The sequence below is a fragment of the Alnus glutinosa genome, chromosome 7, assembly GCF_958979055.1.
Source record: "Alnus glutinosa chromosome 7, dhAlnGlut1.1, whole genome shotgun sequence".
Taxonomy (NCBI): Eukaryota; Viridiplantae; Streptophyta; class Magnoliopsida; order Fagales; family Betulaceae; genus Alnus; species Alnus glutinosa.
In genome coordinates this window covers 1,759,787-1,778,964 of record NC_084892.1, presented here as the reverse complement: position 1 = coordinate 1,778,964, position 19,178 = coordinate 1,759,787, and the positions used below count along the sequence as shown (strand labels likewise).

Genomic DNA, 19,178 nt, shown 5'->3' with positions numbered 1-19,178 from the left:
ACTTATATCCATCGTTGCCTTGAATTCACACTTAAAATGTGTGAAGCATCAAGACATATGGAGTTTTGTATTTCTACTAATCTTCTTAAATGTCTTTTTAATGACTCAATGCATCCAAAAGATTATGCCACCAGACTTTCCATTGCTACGATAAAGTGCACTAATCTTTGTTCCCGGAAATTGAAACTTGTTGGCATCGCTCATGCAACATGTATAGTCGACTGCTATGAAAAGTTAATGAAAAAGCATTAAATATCAACATCTAGAATATATCATGAGCTCCAAGTTTGGTAAAATGTTCCCAACTACTCTCTCTCTTCATGGATCATCATGAGTTGCTAGGCTAATCAATCGGTTAATTGGCTATGGCCAAAATATATAAATTGTACGTCTCCATTGATCCTACCCTGTTGATCTCCATATTTCGTGCTAATCCACACTCCATATTTCTTGCTCAGAAAAAAAGAAGAAAGAAAAAAACGACTTCGTTCATACAAATATTGTTGTACTTTTCCTTTAACATTGTTGTCAATCCCATTCGTCAGTCAAGGAATGTCCACGTACTAGCTACTTTGTATTTGGTTTCTTATATATTTTCCAATATATACCACTGATCATGCATGCGATTTGATTTTATTGTTGTAGCTTGGACTAATCCCTTGAATAATAAGATGGATCATAGCAACAAAACTACGTACAAAAGAAAGTTTAAGAAAAAGAAAATTCTATATTTACAAAGTCAATCATTTCATCAAGGTTTCTAGCTAGTTTAAGATTTTTTCACTACAAGATTCAAATTTCAAAGTCCCATTTTATTGTCCATATATAAATGATACCTGTTTGGGGAAGACAGTTGACAAGAGATCATAGCCACGATATATTACAATCTCCACATGCTGTAAATCAGATCATTATATAGAATATATAATTAAGATGGGTGATTGGTGCACTACTCGATCTAGAGACATGGGATGAGTCCCACGTGAGATCCATGTGGTGGAACTCACTACATGAGACTCACTCCACGTCTCTAAGACTTTGCACAACAGTTGCATAAGAATTATTTTCCTATAATTAATTAAAGGTCTGACTGGTTGACAATAGGCAGTTACAGAAAAAAGCAGTAAAAGTTGTTTAACACACATGAACTTCTTAGCAACACGTACGGTGTTGTTTGAAAGGTATTGGCACAACCTTCAATGGGACAGCTTTCCTGAGTGTTAGCCCCATCCTTTCGGCCATGTCCATCTTCTCCGCCTTAAGCCCGTCGGCCAACTCCCAGTCAAACAAGTGCAGGAGAGACCCTAGAGCCAGCGAAAGCACACGGGAGGCTAGCGGCATGGCTGGGCACATGCGTCGCCCAGATCCAAAGGGTATGAACTCAAAATGGTGCCCCTTGAAATCCACCACTTTTGGCTCCAAGAACCTCTCCGGCTGAAAACAAAAGGGTCGTCCCAAGTCTTGGGGTCTCGTCCAATCGCCCAAACGTTAACTAGGATTTGTGTTTCTTTTGGAATAGAGTAGCCGAGCATGTTGCAGGAGTCCATGGACATGTGGGGGAATAGGAAAGGGAGAGGTGGGTGTAGCCTTAGCGTTTCCTTTATGACAGCTCTAAGGTATGGGAGGTTCTCGATGTCCTTCTCTTCGAGCTTCTTGTTTGGGCTTATAGCGATCCTCAGCTCCGTCTGGACTTTTTTCAAAGTTTCAGGATTGTGGAGAAGCTCAGCCATTGCCCACTCTAGTGTGCTCGTCGTTGTGTCCGTCCCCGCCATAAACATCTCCTGAAACGTCCATAATCTCATTTTGACACCAGATGCGATATACATCTTTCGATAGTTTCCTTTTAAAAGTGAGAGGATGAGAGAAAGACAGGAGAAATGACGAATCCTCTTTTGACACTCTTGAGCTTTCTTAAAATAAAGTAAAACATTTTTTTTTTAATGATAAAAAAGCTCGCCAAAGCAAGGCTCTTCGGACCGACTAATGCTATAAAAAGGACTAGAGTCGTTTTTGTGTCATCTCAAATGTCATGTGGCTTTAAAATTATCATCGGATCAAACTCCAATAAGGATTATCTCAAATTGAATTGTAATTTTAAAAGCCACTTAACATTTGGAAGGACATAAGGATAGAATTACTCCTTCAAACCTCACCTATCAGAAGAACCGTATACCAAATAATTTGGGAAAACTCCTAGTACATAATAAGACTCAAAATGTCTGACTCTACAACTCATCCCAAATTCATCCTTTAACCACTTGACTGCACCACAGTAGATATTATAAACAATACGACATTCCTCTAAGTTAGGTTAGAATCTTGACATACATGTACTCTTAAAGGATGTAATTTCTCATATGCAATTTAAAACTTTTAATGAAAGATGTTACTTATTTTGTTCTATGGACACTTGTCAATTTATTAGATGATTCTATTAAAAATGCGCGCAAGTAAGAATCACAAGTTCTAAGAAAATATATTAGTTTAATATAGACTAAATTAAAGAAACTTTCTCTTACTCAATTTGGAAGAAAATTTTATCACAAATTATATATATTTCAATGGATCTTAATTAATGGTATGGAGAATAAAATTATATATAATATATTTTTTAAAACAAAAATTGAAAAAGATTTAGATATTTTTATTTTTAAGAACTTTCGTCAATTTTAGAATATATAGTTTTAAAAGAAAACATATCATATGTGGCAACACCAAGAGATTTGCGTGGATATATGGTGTGCTAGCTGTGTGTGGAAGCTGCAAAAGATGGAAAGTAAAGATGGCTTACAAGCACTGCGACGTTGATAGCTCTTGAAGAAAGCCTTAAGGGTTCCTCCACACCATCACCACGAAACTCCAAAAGCACATCCAAGTAGTCCTTTCTCTTGATTTCTTCACCATTATGACCATTTTCCATGCTCTCCATCCTCTCTGCAATGAACCCCCCTGCGATTTCAAAGGCTCGTTCGCCATGGAACTGGGTCTTTCTTCTTATACCTTGTGGGTCAAGCCACCTAAGAATTGGCAAGAAATCCGCGACGTTCGGCTTCCCTGCCAACTCCATCACCTTGCCTGCATGGTTGAAGAACTTGGCCCCTCTCTCTGATTTGGGGTCCAGCAGGTCTTTTGAAAACATAAGGTTTCCTAAAAGATTGAAAGCCATCAAGAAGAAGAACCTCCCAACATCGATGCCGTTGGTACCAGATGCACTAGCGTCTTCTATGTACTGCACCATTTCATCGATGCACCTCCCACGAACACCTGTTTCAACATATATCAACAGTAAATTACAATGTTCTATATATATCTAAAAGTTTATCAATAATAAACATCGATCATGACTTGAAGGAATACCAGTACCTCTCATGGCTTACAGACGGCTTGAGACGAAAAACTCCGAGGTGCACAAGCGCCTCAACATTCGCCAGTGAGATCCATATTGAGCAGTAATGATGGAACCCTCATTGCCATAGTCCCCCTTCATGGCCTCGTAGATCTTCCTACCGGCAAGAACCACATCATGGTTCTTGAACATGTCTCGGGCCACTTCTTTGGACGAGATGACCACCGTGCTCATTGACCCTAGCCAAAGGGTCATGATGGGACCGTGCCGTCGAGCCAGCTTTGCAAAGGACTCGTGGGGTACAGGTGCCCAACCCAACGGGAAAATGTTTCCAACCACTGGCCACGATCTAGGCCCTGGTGGGAGCTGATCACCTTGCTCCTCCAGTCGAACGTGTCGGTCGCGGCGCTGTATAATTATTACCCATGCAACCCATAGCAATAGAGCTAGAATCAACCCCAGAGCCTCGTACTCCATGTTCTAATTATGTTGGGTTTTTTGGTTTGTTTGCTGGCTTGCAATTACTCTAGCTCCGGGGTCGGTTTTTATAGCGATTAATTCTGTCGCCTAGATAATGTGACAAATCTTGCGGAAAAAAATTGACAAAGTATCGTATAAAGCAATATTCTTCTTTGCAAGGACCCTTGGATAAGATATCATGGGTCTCTATTTATATAAAATTTTATATTTAAATTAGAATAACTTTACTTATAATCTTAATCTTTTATCACTTTTTAAATAAGATACTCAAATCTTAAAAAGTTTTAATTTAGGGTATCAATTTTTTAATTTTTGTCAATTTCAACCATCTGTTAAAATTTTTCATTAAATTCTATTAAAATTTCTAAAACAGTCATGTGTTTTGTTTTAAAAAAAATTATAACTTTTTTTTCAAAGATTTAGGCATGAGTATTTTTGTAAATTCTATTAAATTCTGACCAACACCTAAATCCTTACAATTTTTTTTTTCTTTTCCTAAAAAAAGGAGGGTTATTTAGGAAATTTTTATAGGGTGGAGAGTTGAAATTGAAAAAAATTGAAAGATAAAAGATTGATACCCTACATTGACACTTTTTAAAGTTTAAGTACTTTATTTCAAAAATGATAAAAGATTAGGGCTTATAAGTGAAGTTCTGGCCCAGTAATAGATCCGCTACTGTGTACGATTTTAACAAGATTTTTCTTGAATCTAATTGGATTTGGATCTCCAGCAATTTGCCATTTCGATAGTTAAAGTGGGATCGATACACATGCCCAAAAATGTCAGCGGATTACTCGAGACTTACTTGAAGATTTGAATATAATAAGACCTATTTCACATTTGTTGTTCAGATTACTAGTAAATCGGGCAGAAAAATACCGAAAATATCTATCCGACCCAGCTAGAAATGTTCGACTTTTTTTTTTTTTTTTCTTCTTAACTAAAATTTGGAAAATGTATTATAGTTTTTAACTTTCTAGCACAATATCCTTACAAGCTTATATCTTAATAATAAAAAAAGTTAAGTAATAAAATTTGATAGGTAAATTTCATTATTTAGTTACAATGTTACAAGTGCCACATGTACCACCGTATCAATTTGTAAGAGACTTGTAATAATAGCTGTAAAAGATTCTTACAATTTTAGAGTTACTAATTAACAAGCGAGTAATTTGACCGGCCATCATATCCAATAAAAAGAGGACACGTCTCCAAATCATTCAATAAGCTAACTTGCATCATATAGATTCTTCAGGGCGTGGTTTACAGGCCGGCCGGGATGAGGAATGCTGAAAATGGACTAGATGCATCAAACAAGACAGGTCCCTTGAGCATATTTGCCTAGTACTTAAGAATTCGAGACTTGATGTTGAAAAAAAAAAATATGAATGAATCCTGAAGGGAGGTGTTTATTTGTTCATTAAATTTAGTTGGGAGCTAGAAACAGGAAATGAAACTCCATCTTCTATTTATGGTAATGTCTTTGTGTGTTTTTGGGTTTAAGTGTCTATACGTTTACTTAAAATATAATTAGGACTTTATGTTTGCCCTGAATCCATCTTTTTGCGAATTTTCTTTTTTCTAATCTTCCAAGACACTAGTGCTTGTCTCCAAAATATATGCTTATTAGAGGCACTATGGGATGATTTTTTATTTTTTTTTGAAGCACACATCTTAGCATCCCTATAGCTGCTCAGATTTACCCAGTTAGAGTGGTTTTGGGTGTTTAATTTGAAGCTTTTCCTAACCCACCACAAAGTTGAAAAGTTTCGTACTTGCTTAAAGTGCAAAAAAAAAAAAAAAACAAAAACAAAAAAAAAAACATATGAACCTGGGCAATACACGGAGACCAGTGCTAATACTTGGCCTAGTTTATATATTATTATGTATCTGGATTAATTTGGGACAGGAGGATGGATTGCAATCCAAGAATACGACTGCTATGCCATAATGGAATTTCAATTTTTAATAGATCCGATTGGATCCCATTATTATATTAATCCACCACCTTTGGCATTGAGCATGCTCTCAAAAAATCAACTGTTGTAATTATAGACCGAAGATGTTAAAAGCAAGTACGTACCGCCACACATACGTGACATTAATAGTTTTGAAAATATACCTCTAGGCTTTTGACTTCATGGGAGGGCGCCGGCAGTTAATTAAGGGCCTCTCTACCCTGAAGCTTTGGTTAAATTAATATTTGCTACTCTCTCATTCAAAAGAAAAGTTGGCATTTGTCCCTCCTCTTCGACTTGCTTCACTAGTTCACATCATTTGTCCCACCTCTAATATTTTGCCTCCTAAAACACCCCGGAAGTTTAAAACAAAAAACAAAAAAGACTGCTTTTTTATTTTGCCTCGATCGTGTCCTTTAACGAAGTAGATCGAATTATATGAAAACGAGATGAAAAGTCATTCTCTAAGTGCATTAGTAGCAGATGACCTATAAGTAGTTCTATTCCTTAAAATAGGAAAAATTTGAAAAAAATTGCAAAAAACAAGCCACAGCAATTGCCTTATTTTAGGGCTCCATGCTTGGGTAACTACAGTGCTACCCAATCCCTTATTTTAATAAAAAAAATCTCTCTCTCTCTCCTCTCTCCTCTCTGGCTCTATCCTTCACGCAGAGGAACTTGACTTCGACTTGAACAACTTTTGTCCAAGAATGATGTTCCCTGTTGCACTCTTCCTCTTCTTGCTCCTCTCTCTCCGCCTCTCTATCCTCCTGACTGCGTGTCTGTTGTATTCACTGTTCTCTGCCGCGTCTCAGCCTCCAAATCTGACGTGTTCCTCTTTCAACAATGGTAGAAACCATATTAGTGCTGAGATGGGTTTGGAAGCTGGGATTTAGGCAAATTGGGGTCCGGGATGGACTGGACCTGGGAGAAAAAGACAAAGCCGCGATTTTGAGAGAGAGAAATTGAGAAGAAGATGAAGAATGGGTGTTGGAAGGGACAAACAGGACGTTGATGAGAGAGAAATTGAGAAAAAAAAAAAGAAAAAAAAAAAGAAAGAAAAAGTACCAGGTAAAAAAATATTATTTTAATATATAGGGAAAGATAAAGGGAAACTGTTGTGAAGTGTTTTTATATAGGAAGAAAAAAAGTGGTTTGATTCCCTAAATTTTTCCTAAAATAGGGAAAATGGTTGGGAACCTGCTGTTAGTACTCTAACGGTTTGTGTTTGGAACGACTTTAAGGTGTATAATTGGAGGAAAATCTGAACCTCCTCCCTCCTCCCTCGTCTATCATATATCTCTAAGATTCTTACGAGTTAGTTTGGCAAACCATTTTAAGTCTCTATCTATTCATTTTCACTTCTCTCAAAAAAATCAAATAAACAACATTCTAAATTTTTTACATTTTGTATATCACATCAATAATTTTTTTATTACTATTCAAATAAAAAAACCTTTTACAAAACAAAACTCTTTTATTTTTTTATAGATCATTCTCAAATTTTATATCACATCAATCACTTCTTACTACTATTCAAACAAATATTCCGTAACACAATTACTTACCAAATAAGCTCGTACAATTTTAGAGTTACTAATTAACATGGCAGTAATTTGACCATCATATACAATAAAAAGAGGACACATTTCCAAATCATTCAATAAGCTAACTTGCATCATATACATGCTACGCTAGACTACCGGTCAATCTAAATTTTAAAAACAATAAAAAAAATAATAAAATAAAAAACGAGACTTTTCAATAAGAGCATTCCCAGCAGCTTCCGAACCATTTTCCCTAAAACTACTTTTTACTTGCCTATAAAAAAACACCCCACAGCAGCTTCCCTTCATTTTTTCCTATACCATTAAAATATTATTTTTTTTACTTTTACTTTAATTAAAAGTAGGAAAAAGAAGATAAAGTAGGAGAGAGATAATATATTTTGTAAATAAACAATTGAATAGTAAGTGAATAGTGCCTACCAATGCATTGGAAATCACTATTCACTTTCCAGGGAAACAAAAATTTTAGCAAAACTGCTGTGGAATGGTTTTTGTAACTTTCTTGAAATTTTTCTTAAATTTTAGAGAACAGACCCATTTTAAAGAAGCTGTTGTGAATACCCTAAGAGAAGGTAGCGCTCCACAAGGGGCTGAGCGCACCAACCGTAGAACCTAACCACCAAGTACTAATAGCACCATGCAGAAGGGATGACAGTACTCACGAATCACGATAAAAACTAATTGCAAAGCAACCAGTAATTAAAGCCTAATTACATTCTCCGTGCGATATAATTAAATTCTAGTCCAACTAATCAGAAGAGAATATCAAAGAATACATTAATAATAATATTTACGAATCTATCCCTACATAATCTAGAGTTTCTCAAGTCAAATAACATACACAACAACTGCCCAATTTTTAAGTTTTAATTTAGGTAGATTTAAATATTGTTTAGTGGAAAATGTAATAAGTCTCACATGTAAGTATTACCATATTAATTTGTAATAAATTTATAATAATAATTAGGAAAAATTGTTTAAGTGGCCATTGAAATTTCACATTTGATCAAATTCATCCTTCAAATTTAAAAATTTCAAATGACTTCTTAAAGTTAGAAAGGTATCAGTTAATTTTTTAAAGATAATTTAAGTAGCATCCAATATTAAGAAGACGCTTACCAATTTTTGTTTTTCTTAAAAGTTAATTCTCAAATGATGCGTCAATTATCGATGAGATCTATTATTTTGAAAAATGTGTCATCATCTCATGGGATGATGACACACCATTTGAGAACCACTTTTGGAGATGAAAATTTGAAAAATAGAGCATTTTCCAAATAAGACACTCACCTAATGTTGTGACAAAACTAATTTTAGGGATTACTTAAGAAGCAAAAAATGGCAGAATATAAAATAACACAATCACACAAGACATCAAGATTTAAGTGGTTTCGCTTAATAAGCCTACATCTATTTGCGGAGACGACCTAAAAGAAATTTACTATCAAAATAGTGGAGTACAAAAGTAGTACAAAGAAAACCACTCATATCCAAAAGCTCCAACACACTCAAATCTTACTTTCACACAAAAGAGAATTCAGAATTAAATACAAAAGATAAAAATAATCTCTTAATTCTCTAAGCCTTTCGGCACTCCGAACGTGAGATAACTCTTAAGTCTCTCTCTTTTTGGTTTTCTCTCCACTGAGTACTGCCTAAGGCCCCGAAGTTCCTGCCTCTCACTACTCTTCTTTTTATAAATTACCCAATATGTTAAGTCTTGTAAATAACTTAAACAAGTGAGTTGAGGTGAAGTGTTACGAAAACTTCTCCCCACAGGTGAGACAAAAGAAGTGAAAAAGATAAATAATAATAAGGGGAATGATACGTATACTCACTATCACAAAGCACGTTAATGGGGTGGAACCCAATGTGTGGGAATCACTCCCCCCTAATTAACTTATAGGGACATGATCCTTACATAACACACTACACAATTTTTACACAATACACTCACATGAGGTGAGACCTATGTGGTGGGTTCCATTCACATGAGTCCCATCTCATATAAGTGTGTTGTGTAAAAATTGTGTAGTGTGTGTTGTGTAAATATACTTTTCCTAACTTATATCATACGTTTGTTGATGGTTCTTTTATATAATAAGATATTTAAATATAAGTTAATGGTACGATCGTCTTAAGGAAACATAACCGACTGAAAACGTACATATAAAATAATTGAATTGGAGCTCAAATCGTATTTTATTTGGATAAACACATTCACAAAGAAAAAAAAAATAAAGAAAAATTAATTATTCGAACAAGCAGGATCATACAAAAATATAAATACTTGATGATAATGACAAACACTTGTAGTGAAACATGCCAAGTGGAGAGAGATTTATTTGATTGTCAATATTTTATGTTATTTTATTTAACGGTATTTGTATGGTGTCCATATCACAAAACAAATTATTTTCATTTAAGATATCTTAATTCAGCAATTTATCGGTGTCAAATCAAATTTAAGCTCCGTTAAAAAATAAACGTAAGATGTTTTTTGTTGGGAGATATTTTCAACAATTTTTTAAAAAACATTTCTCTAAAAATATTTTTGGTGATTGGTTTGTACGTAAAACGATAAAAATATGGCCCAATTTTTCTTCTTTCTATTTGATTTTGGGTTTAATTCATGTAGAATAAAAATATGATTTATAACTTTATATATCATTTCTCTTTATAAAATGATTGAGAATATATATGTTTGGCACGTGAAATGACTACCTACTACATCTTTAATTATCCTATGCAGAATTCCTCCGGCCATAGAAATACTGGAATGGATAATTTATTCACAAACATGTCTCTTTAAATATAGTATTCCATTAGATCTGAGAGAAGGAGGGAGTAGATCTGCTCCCTCCTCTTCTCACTTTCCCTTTCTATTCCTCGCTCTAACCCTCCCCATTCCATTCTGGTTTTTTATTTTGTTTGTAGGTGTCCTCTGACCAGATTAGTAATTTTAGCATCTCCGTTATGTATTCGTCCATCTAACTCCGTGCTGTGCCATTCATTTCCTCCCTGGTCGCTGCTGCTATTTGCTAGTTGTGTTTTTGCTTTGAATATATAAGAGTTTTATTCTCTTTAAATCTGCCCGCATGGGTGATCTATGTGATGAAGATTAGTCAAATGTAAGAGATTATCTCTCACGGCCGGTTTTTTTAAGATATATATATATATATATATATATATATATATATATATATATATAGAGAGAGAGAGAGAGAGAGAGAGAATATTTGGCTACCATTGTCTTAGATCTAGTCTCCTCGGAGCAGATATGCTCTTTAATTATTTTTGTACATGGGTTAGCGGAAGATGAAAGTCAGGTATAATACTTTATTGTAAGAATTTTGTTTGTATCTATGACTATGTAATTTTATAGCATGTGTCTATGATTTTGTAGAGCTTTATGTTTTATGATGTAAGAGTTTTATGCTCATGATCTTTGATCGATGAAATACTCAAATCTTTTTGTTAAAAAAAAAAAATAGTATTCTATTATTACCTCAGAAATAAATGGTAACGCCAACGTTATTATTTTTAATCGATTGCGGCTCTCATCATGCATGAATTAGGGAATCAATGAAATAAAATATGGCATAAGTAGTACGTACGGGTTGACTACTATTTTAGTGATTCGTAGGGGTGGGCAAATTATCTGCCAACCACCTACCGACCGTTTACCGAACCAAACCGAAATTGACCGCCTACCGACTCTACTGACTAATTTCGATTTAGTAGTCGGTATAAAATTTTGTTCATAAAGCCGGTTCGGTAACCGAACCGCATTTTATTCCGACCAATTAACCTAGCCGACATAAAATGAAATGACGTCGTTTTAGTAAGAACAAAACGTTTGATCTTTTTTTTTTTTTTTTTTTTTTTTTTTTTTTTTTTAAATCAAAACGACGTCGTTTCCTTACCCATGTTAACCAAATGTTAACTGATTTAACCGACTTAACCAAAATAAATTCAATGATTGCATTCCGACAAAAGTCGATTAATCGATTGAATTAACCGACTACTGAACCGATGCCCACCACTAGATTTGACTAGCTATATAGGCATATCCTTATATAAAGAGAACATTATTATTTGAAATATATATATATATATTAAAAAAAAAGAAAAGAAAAAGGAGATGGCTACTGTGTACATAACATCTATGAGTACTTTGGGCTCAACTGCATGTGAACCCATACGCTCGACCGATTTCTCCTCCAACTCTAACCTTTTTCAAGACAGCACAGGATATACATATAATTGATATCGTTCCTAAGGAACACGTAATTTTAAAGTGTTTTTTTTTTGTAATTTTTTTTTTAAATGCATTGAGTTTAATTACCAGAAAATTTTGTTCAAAAACTATGTCATATAATGGTGGGGGGCTTAGCATGGACCACTATCCCTTTTTTTTTTTTTTTTTTTCTTTTTTTCTTTTTTTTTTCTTTTTTTTTTTCCCCTTAGCAAATAAGGAAGAGTATAATATGTTGTGAAAAAAAAATTAATGTCTAATTTTAACTGTCACATCATTATAATTATATTAAAATCGTATGAGAATTTTTTTTTTTTTTTTGTTCAAAAACTGTCATACAATTATGCTTGCATAATTGTAATAATTAGTTTGTTTTGTTCTTTTATTATAGATGTGACAATATAACAAATCACTTCTATTTGGAACTTTAACCATTTATAATCTCTTTGTATAAATGAAATACTATGATGATTTACAGTACTCCATGCACTCCAATTTTACATACTTATCATTTCTTTTAAGCCAATAGTTGTTTCAAAATATTGTTTAAATGGAGATTTTAATCTAATATGTTATGAATATTGGATGATAAATCTTCTTCTTCTTTTTTTTCTTTTTTTTTTTTTTTAATATTCTTGAGCTTGGGTTATGATACCTCTATCTTCACATGTTCTTTTATGTAAGTTTTCTAATATAGTTAACTTTCACCAAGAGTCATATATTATTTGCATAAAAATCTATTGGAAAACTTTTACGCTCCTAGCCAAAGACATTACTTGAACCAATATAAAGTTATTTTACTAAAATATTCTCTTATATATTTCTAAAAGCTACAATTAATTCTTATAACTCTTTTTGAATAAGTTTATATAATGGGATGGAGCCAAACATTTTAATGGGAGGGGGCCAAATAATTTTTTTTCTTAAGTAGGGGTTAAAGTATATATATAAAGGCAAATTTTAAGTAAATTAAACATAATCCAGTTTTGATATTTTTATTATTCCATTCAAATTAAAAATCAATAAGCAAAAGTGAAAAGAGTTTTTAGAAAAAAAAAAAAAGAAAAAAGAAAAAAGTAAAGAAAACCGCTGTCCAAAGATTCAGAAAATAAAAAATAAAAATAAAAAAGGTCTTAGTAATTTTTTCCACACATTCTTAGGAAATCAAGCTTGGTCAAGCTTGTGACTCCTCAAATCTACACCTGTCTTCTTCCAATGCACTACTTGACTAAACCCTTTTCCTTTACTTTGAACAAAGCATCTACAACTTTGTAAAGATCATTCCATTGTTACCTTCTCAGGCATGTTCATTGCTACCCGTGAAATTTTAAAGAAAAAAGTTTTGACAATAGTTGAACGGATGATAAAAAGGGAAGGGGCCAAGGAAAAAAAAAAATCTTGCTAGGGCTAATAGGCAAAAAAAAAAAAAAAAAAACCTTTATTTGATTCATCTAAAAAAAAAATACCCTTTTTTTTTTTTTTTTTTTTTGTTTTACCTTAATTAATTAATTTATTTTCTTAAGAGTTGAGGGGGGGCCATGGCCCCCACCCGCCCCCCCCTCTCTCCGTCATTGTTTATATTTCAATGGTCTCAAGCTATTTAACTTTGATAACGATTCAATTTGACATCCAAATAAGAGAATTTTTAGAGCGGGAGAAATATGATGGCTAGGAAACATATGATAAAACTTCAGCCGGTGATTATCATTGAGTTGATTATCCTCATAATACTCGAAGTCTATGCTAATGACTTTATCCCTCTTTCTCCTACTCCCACTCTACTACCAACTAGCCTTCAACGACCTTTTCAACTTGATTTTGAGGAAATGACTTATATCCATCGTTGCCTTGAATTCACACTTATGCTCCGTTTGTTTCGGCGTAAAATGATTTCTGAAAAATGGTTTCGGTATTTTTCGGTGTTAGGTAGGGGCAAAAATAATGATCAACCGGAAAATGATTTTCGTTTGACCAAAAATGCTTAATAAATTTCGGAAAATGATTTACGCTTTTTCCGTAGATGGTAGATACAGTTGACTTTCTTTTAAACAACGCAGTCAACCTTTACGTTCAAGCAGTTGATCATTGCTGAATTTCGACAAGTTAGATTCCGACTTCAGTCGATGCCGGAATTCAACAAATTAAGCCGGAATCCGGCGACGTCCGGCAGATGTCGCTGGATTTCGAGGATACCATTCCAGATTCCGGTCATACTGGCCGGAATCTGGCCAGAGCGGCCGGATCTCCGGCTATCTCGCCGGATCCCGGCACGGATCCGGCCAGAACGTCGGATCACCGGCCATCTGGCCTGAACGGCCGGACCCCCTGCATCTGGCCGGATCTGGCTGTTCTGGCTGAATCTCAGACCAGCTGGCCGGAAATTGGGCAGGACGGCCTGCTTCCGGTCAACTAGCTGGGATCTGGCCGTTTTGTGCGGATTCCTGCAAAGATCGCCAGAATCCGGCAAAAATGGCCGGATTCTGGCAACTTTTGCCGGAATATGTATATGTCAAATATAAAAAAATATTTTTATATTATTTTATATTAATATTTTTTATTTTGTGAATAAATTTGATTTTTTAAAATTAATATGATTAAATTAAAATATAAAAAATTTTGTAATTTTCTGTACGTGCCAAACACCGAAAAATGATTTCGACGGAAAATATTTTTCTGAAAAATGATTTTCCTGAAACTATTTTACGACGGAAACCATTTTACACTGAAACAAACGGAGCATTAAAATATGTGAAGCGTCAAGAAATATGGAGTTTTATATTTCTACTAATCTTCTTAAATGTCTTTTTAATGACTCAATGCATCCAAAAGATTATGCCACCAGACTTTCCAATGCTACAATAAAGTGCGCTAATCTTTGTTCCCGGAAATTGAAACTTGTTGGCATCGCTCATGCAACATGTATAGTCGAATGCTATGAAAAGTTAATGAAAAAGCATTAAATATCAACATCTAGAATATATCATGAGCTCCAAGTTTGGTAAAATGTTCCCAACTACTCTCTCTCTTCATGGATCATCATGACTTGCTAGTCCAATCAATCGGTTAATTGGCTATGGCCAAAATATATATATTGTACGTCTCCATTGATCCTACCCCGTTGATCTCCATATTTCGTGCTAATCCACACTCCATATTTCTTGCTCAGAAAAAAAAAAAAAAGAAAGAAAAAAAAGACTTCGTTCATACAAATATTGTTGTACTTTTCCTTTAACATTGTTGTCAATCCCATTCGTCAGTCAAGGAATGTCCACGTACTAGCTACTCTGTATTTGGTTTCTTATATATTTTCCAATATATACCACTGATCATGCATGCGATTTGATTTTATTGTTGTAGCTTGGACTAATCCCTTGAATAATAGGATGGATCATAGCAACAAGAGAAATGCTAGGGGTACTTACAAACCTTTACAAAGAGAAGCTTACAAACTCACGTGGCATCCTACATGGAATAAATGTTAAATCACAAAAATGCCCTTCTCTCCTCCAACCATCGTTCTCCCCCTCCAGTCGCCGTTCCAGACGCTGTTCTCCCCTCCAGTCACCGGCCGTCAACTTCCATGTCCTATTCTTGAGCTCCAGTCGCCGGCCGGCCGTTTGGACCAACAAAAACTACCGGATCTCGGTTTCTGAATGATCTCTTAGTAAATCATCTCACCGAAGCATCTGGATTTCCGAAAACCACATCGGCTAGATCTCTTAACCCAAAAAAACCCACGTCGATCTGGGTTTGCTGTTCGGATCTCTCCACCAAACAAAACCCATACCAGATCTGGGTTTCCCGGCCGGATCTCTCAAACAAACAAAACCCACGCCGGATCTGGGTTTCCTGACTAGATCTGGGTTTCCGGCCAAACCAACCAACCCGACGCCGGTGTGCATGGGTATCCGGTAGGATCTCTGGCCGGAAACCCACGCACACCGGCGTGGGTTTGGTGGAAGCCGAAAAGTCCCGACCCCGACCACGGGCTGCTTGCATGCAGTCCTCTCCCGGGATCTCTCCCCTCTTGCCGGTCGTCCATCTGTCCCAACCTCCCATCGTCGGCCGTTCATCTGTCCCAACCTCCCATTGCCGGCCGGCCATGTATGGCCTTCGGGAATGGAAGCCATGGACAGGCAAGTCAGCTTGTGAAATCCAACCTTCCACCTGGATTTAGTGTGGACGTGGAATCCTAGTGTTTAATTTTTTTAGTTAATAAAATGCCACATGTATGCCAGGTCAGTTTGTAAACTCTTTTGGTAAGAGTTTGTAAGTACCCCTAGCATTTCTCTAGCAACAAAACTACGTACAAAAGAAAGTTTAAGAAAAAGAAAATTCTATATTTACAAAGTCAATCATTTCATCAAGGTTTCTAGCTAGTTTAAGATTTTTTCCCTACAAGATTCAAATTTCAAAGTCCCATTTTATTGTCCATATATAAATGATACCTGTTTGGGGAAGACAATTGACAAGAGATCATAGCCATGATATATATTACAATCTCCACACGTTGTAAATTAGATCATTATATAGAATATATAATTAAGATGGGTGATTGGTGCACTACTCTAGAGACATGGGATGAGTTCCACGTGAGATCCATGTGGTGGAACTCACTACATGAGACTCACTCCACGTCTCTAAGACCTTGCATAACAGTTACACAAGAATTATTTTTCTATAATTAATTAAAGGTCTGACTGATTGACAATAGGCAGTTACAGAAAAAAGCAGTAAAATTTGTTTAACACACATGAACTTTTTACCAACACGTACGGTGTTGTTTGAAAGGTATTGGCACAACCTTCAATGGGACAGCTTTCCTGAGCGTTAGCCCCATCCTTTCGGCCATGTCCATCTTCTCCGCCTTAAGCCCGTCGGCCAACTCCCAGTCAAACAAGTGCAGGAGAGACCCCTAGAGCCAGCAAAAGCACACGGGAGGCTAGCGGCATGGCTGGGCACATGCGTCGCCCAGATCCAAAGGGTATGAACTCAAAATGGTGCCCCTTGAAATCCACCACTTTTGGCTCCAAGAACCTCTCCGGCTTGAAAACCAAAGGGTCGTCCCAAGTCTTGGGGTCTCGTCCAAGCGCCCAAACGTTAACTAGGATTTGTGTTTCTTTTGGAATAGAGTAGCCGAGCATGTTGCAGGAGTCCATGGACATGTGGGGGAATAGGAAAGGGAGAGGTGGGTGTAGCCTTAGCGTTTCCTTTATGACAGCTCTGAGGTACAGGAGGTTCTCGATGTCCTTCTCTTCGAGCTTCTTGTTTGGGCTTATGGCGATCCTCAGCTCCGTCTGGACTTTTTTCAAAGTTGCAGGATTGTGGAGAAGCTCAGCCATTGCCCACTCTAGTGTGCTAGTCGTTGTGTCCGTCCCCGCCATAAACATCTCTTGAAACGTCCATAATCTCATTTTGACACCAGATGCGATATACATCTTTCGATAGTTTCTTTTTAAAAGTGAGAGGATGAGAGAAAGACAGGAGAAATGACGAATCCTCTTTTGACACTCTTGAGCTGTCTTAAAATAAAGCAAAACATTTTTTTTTTAATGATAAAAAAGCTCGCCAAAGCAAGGCTCTTCGGACCGACTAATGCTAAAAAAAGGACTAGAGTCGTTTTTGTGTCATCTCAAATGTCATGTGGCTTTAAAATTATCATCGGATCAAACTCCAATAATAATTATCTCAAATTCAGTTGTAATTTTAAAAGCCATTTAACATTTAAAAGGACATAAGGATAGAATTACTCCTTCAAACCTCACATGTCAGAAGAACCGTATACCAAATAATTTGGGAAAACTCCTAGTACATAATAAGTCTCAAAATGTTTGACTCTACAACTCATCCCAAATCCGTCCTTTGAGCACTTGCCTGCACCACGGTAGATATTATAAACAATACAACATTCCTCTAAATTAGGTTAGAATCTTGACATACATGTACTCTTAAAGGATATAATTTCTCATATATATGCAATTTAAAACTTTTAATGAAAGATGTTACTTATTTTGTTCTATGGACACTTGTCAATTTATTAGATGATTCTATTAAAAATGCGCGCAAGTAAGAATCACAAGTTCTAAGAAAATATATTAGTTTAATATAGACTAAATTAAAAAAACTTTCTCTAACTCAATTTGGAAGAAAATTTTATCACAAATTATATATATTTCAATGGATCTTAATTAATGGTATGGAGAATAAAATTATATATAATATATTTTTTAAAACAAAAATTGAAAAAGATTTAGATATTTTTATTTTTAAGAACTTTCGTCAATTTTAGAATATATAGTTTTAAAAGAAAACATATATATCATATGTGGCAACACCAAGAGATTTGCGTGGATATATGGTGTGCTAGCTTTGTGTGGAAGCAGCAAAAGATGGAAAGAAAAGATGGCTTACAAGCACTGCGACGTTGATAGCTCTTGAAGAAAGCCTTAAGGGTTCCTCCACACCATCACCACGAAACTCCAAAAGCACATCCAAGTAGTCCTTTCTCTTGATTTCTTCACCATTATGACCATTTTCCATGCTCTCCATCCTCTCTGCAATGAACCCCCCTGCGATTCAAAGGCTCGTTCGCCATGGAACTGGGTCTTTCTTCTTATACCTTGTGGGTCAAGCCACCTAAGAATTGGCAAGAAATCCGCGACGTTCGGCTTCCCTGCCAACTCCATCACCTTGCCTGCATGGTAGAAGAACTTGGCCCCTCTCTCTGATTTGGCGTCCAGCAGGTCTTTTGAAAACATAAGGTTTCCTAAAAGATTGAAAGCCGTCAAGAAGAAGAACCTCCCAACATCGATGCCTTTGGTACCAGATGCACTAGCGTCTTCTATGTACTGCACCATTTCATCGATGCACCTCCCACGAACACCTGTTTCAACATATATCAACAGTAAATTACACTGTTCTATATATAGCTAAAAGTTTATCAAAAATAAACATCGATCATGACTTGAAGGAATAACAGTACCTCTCATGGCTTCCAGACGGCTTGAGACGAAAAACTCCGAGGTGCACAAGCGCCTCAACATTCGCCAGTGAGATCCATATTGAGCAGTAATGATGGAACCCTCATTGCCATAGTCCCCCTTCATGGCCTCGTAGATCTTCCTACCGGCAAGAACCACATCATGGTTCTTGAACATGTCTCGGGCCACTTCTTTGGACGAGATGACCACCGTGCTCATTGACCCTAGCCAAAGGGTCATGATGGGACCGTGCCGTCGTGCCAGCTTTGCAAAGGACTCGTGGGGTACAGGTGCCCAACCCAACCGGAAAATGTTTCCAACCACTGGCCACGATCTAGGCCCTGGTGGGAGCTGATCACCTTGCTCCTCCAGTCGAACGTGTCGGTCGCGGCGCTGTATAATTATTACCCATGCAACCCATAGCAATAGAGCTAGGATCAACCCCAGAGCCTCGTACTCCATGTTCTAATTATGTTGGGTTTTTTGGTTTGTTTGCTGGCTTGCAATTACTCTAGCTCCGGGTCGGTTTTTATAGCGTTTAATTCTGTCGCCTAGTCAACTGTTGTAATTATTGACCGAAGATGTTA

The 19,178-nt window shown here is 36.1% G+C and overlaps 2 pseudogenes; both read right to left on the bottom strand.

Annotated features, from left to right (window-relative positions):
- Window positions 1-894: 894 nt before the first annotated feature.
- LOC133872367 (cytochrome P450 76A1-like) lies at window positions 895-3,971 on the bottom strand (annotated as a pseudogene).
- A 12,067-nt stretch (window positions 3,972-16,038) lies between these two features.
- Window positions 16,039-19,105, bottom strand: LOC133873973 (cytochrome P450 76A1-like; annotated as a pseudogene).
- Window positions 19,106-19,178: the final 73 nt, after the last annotated feature.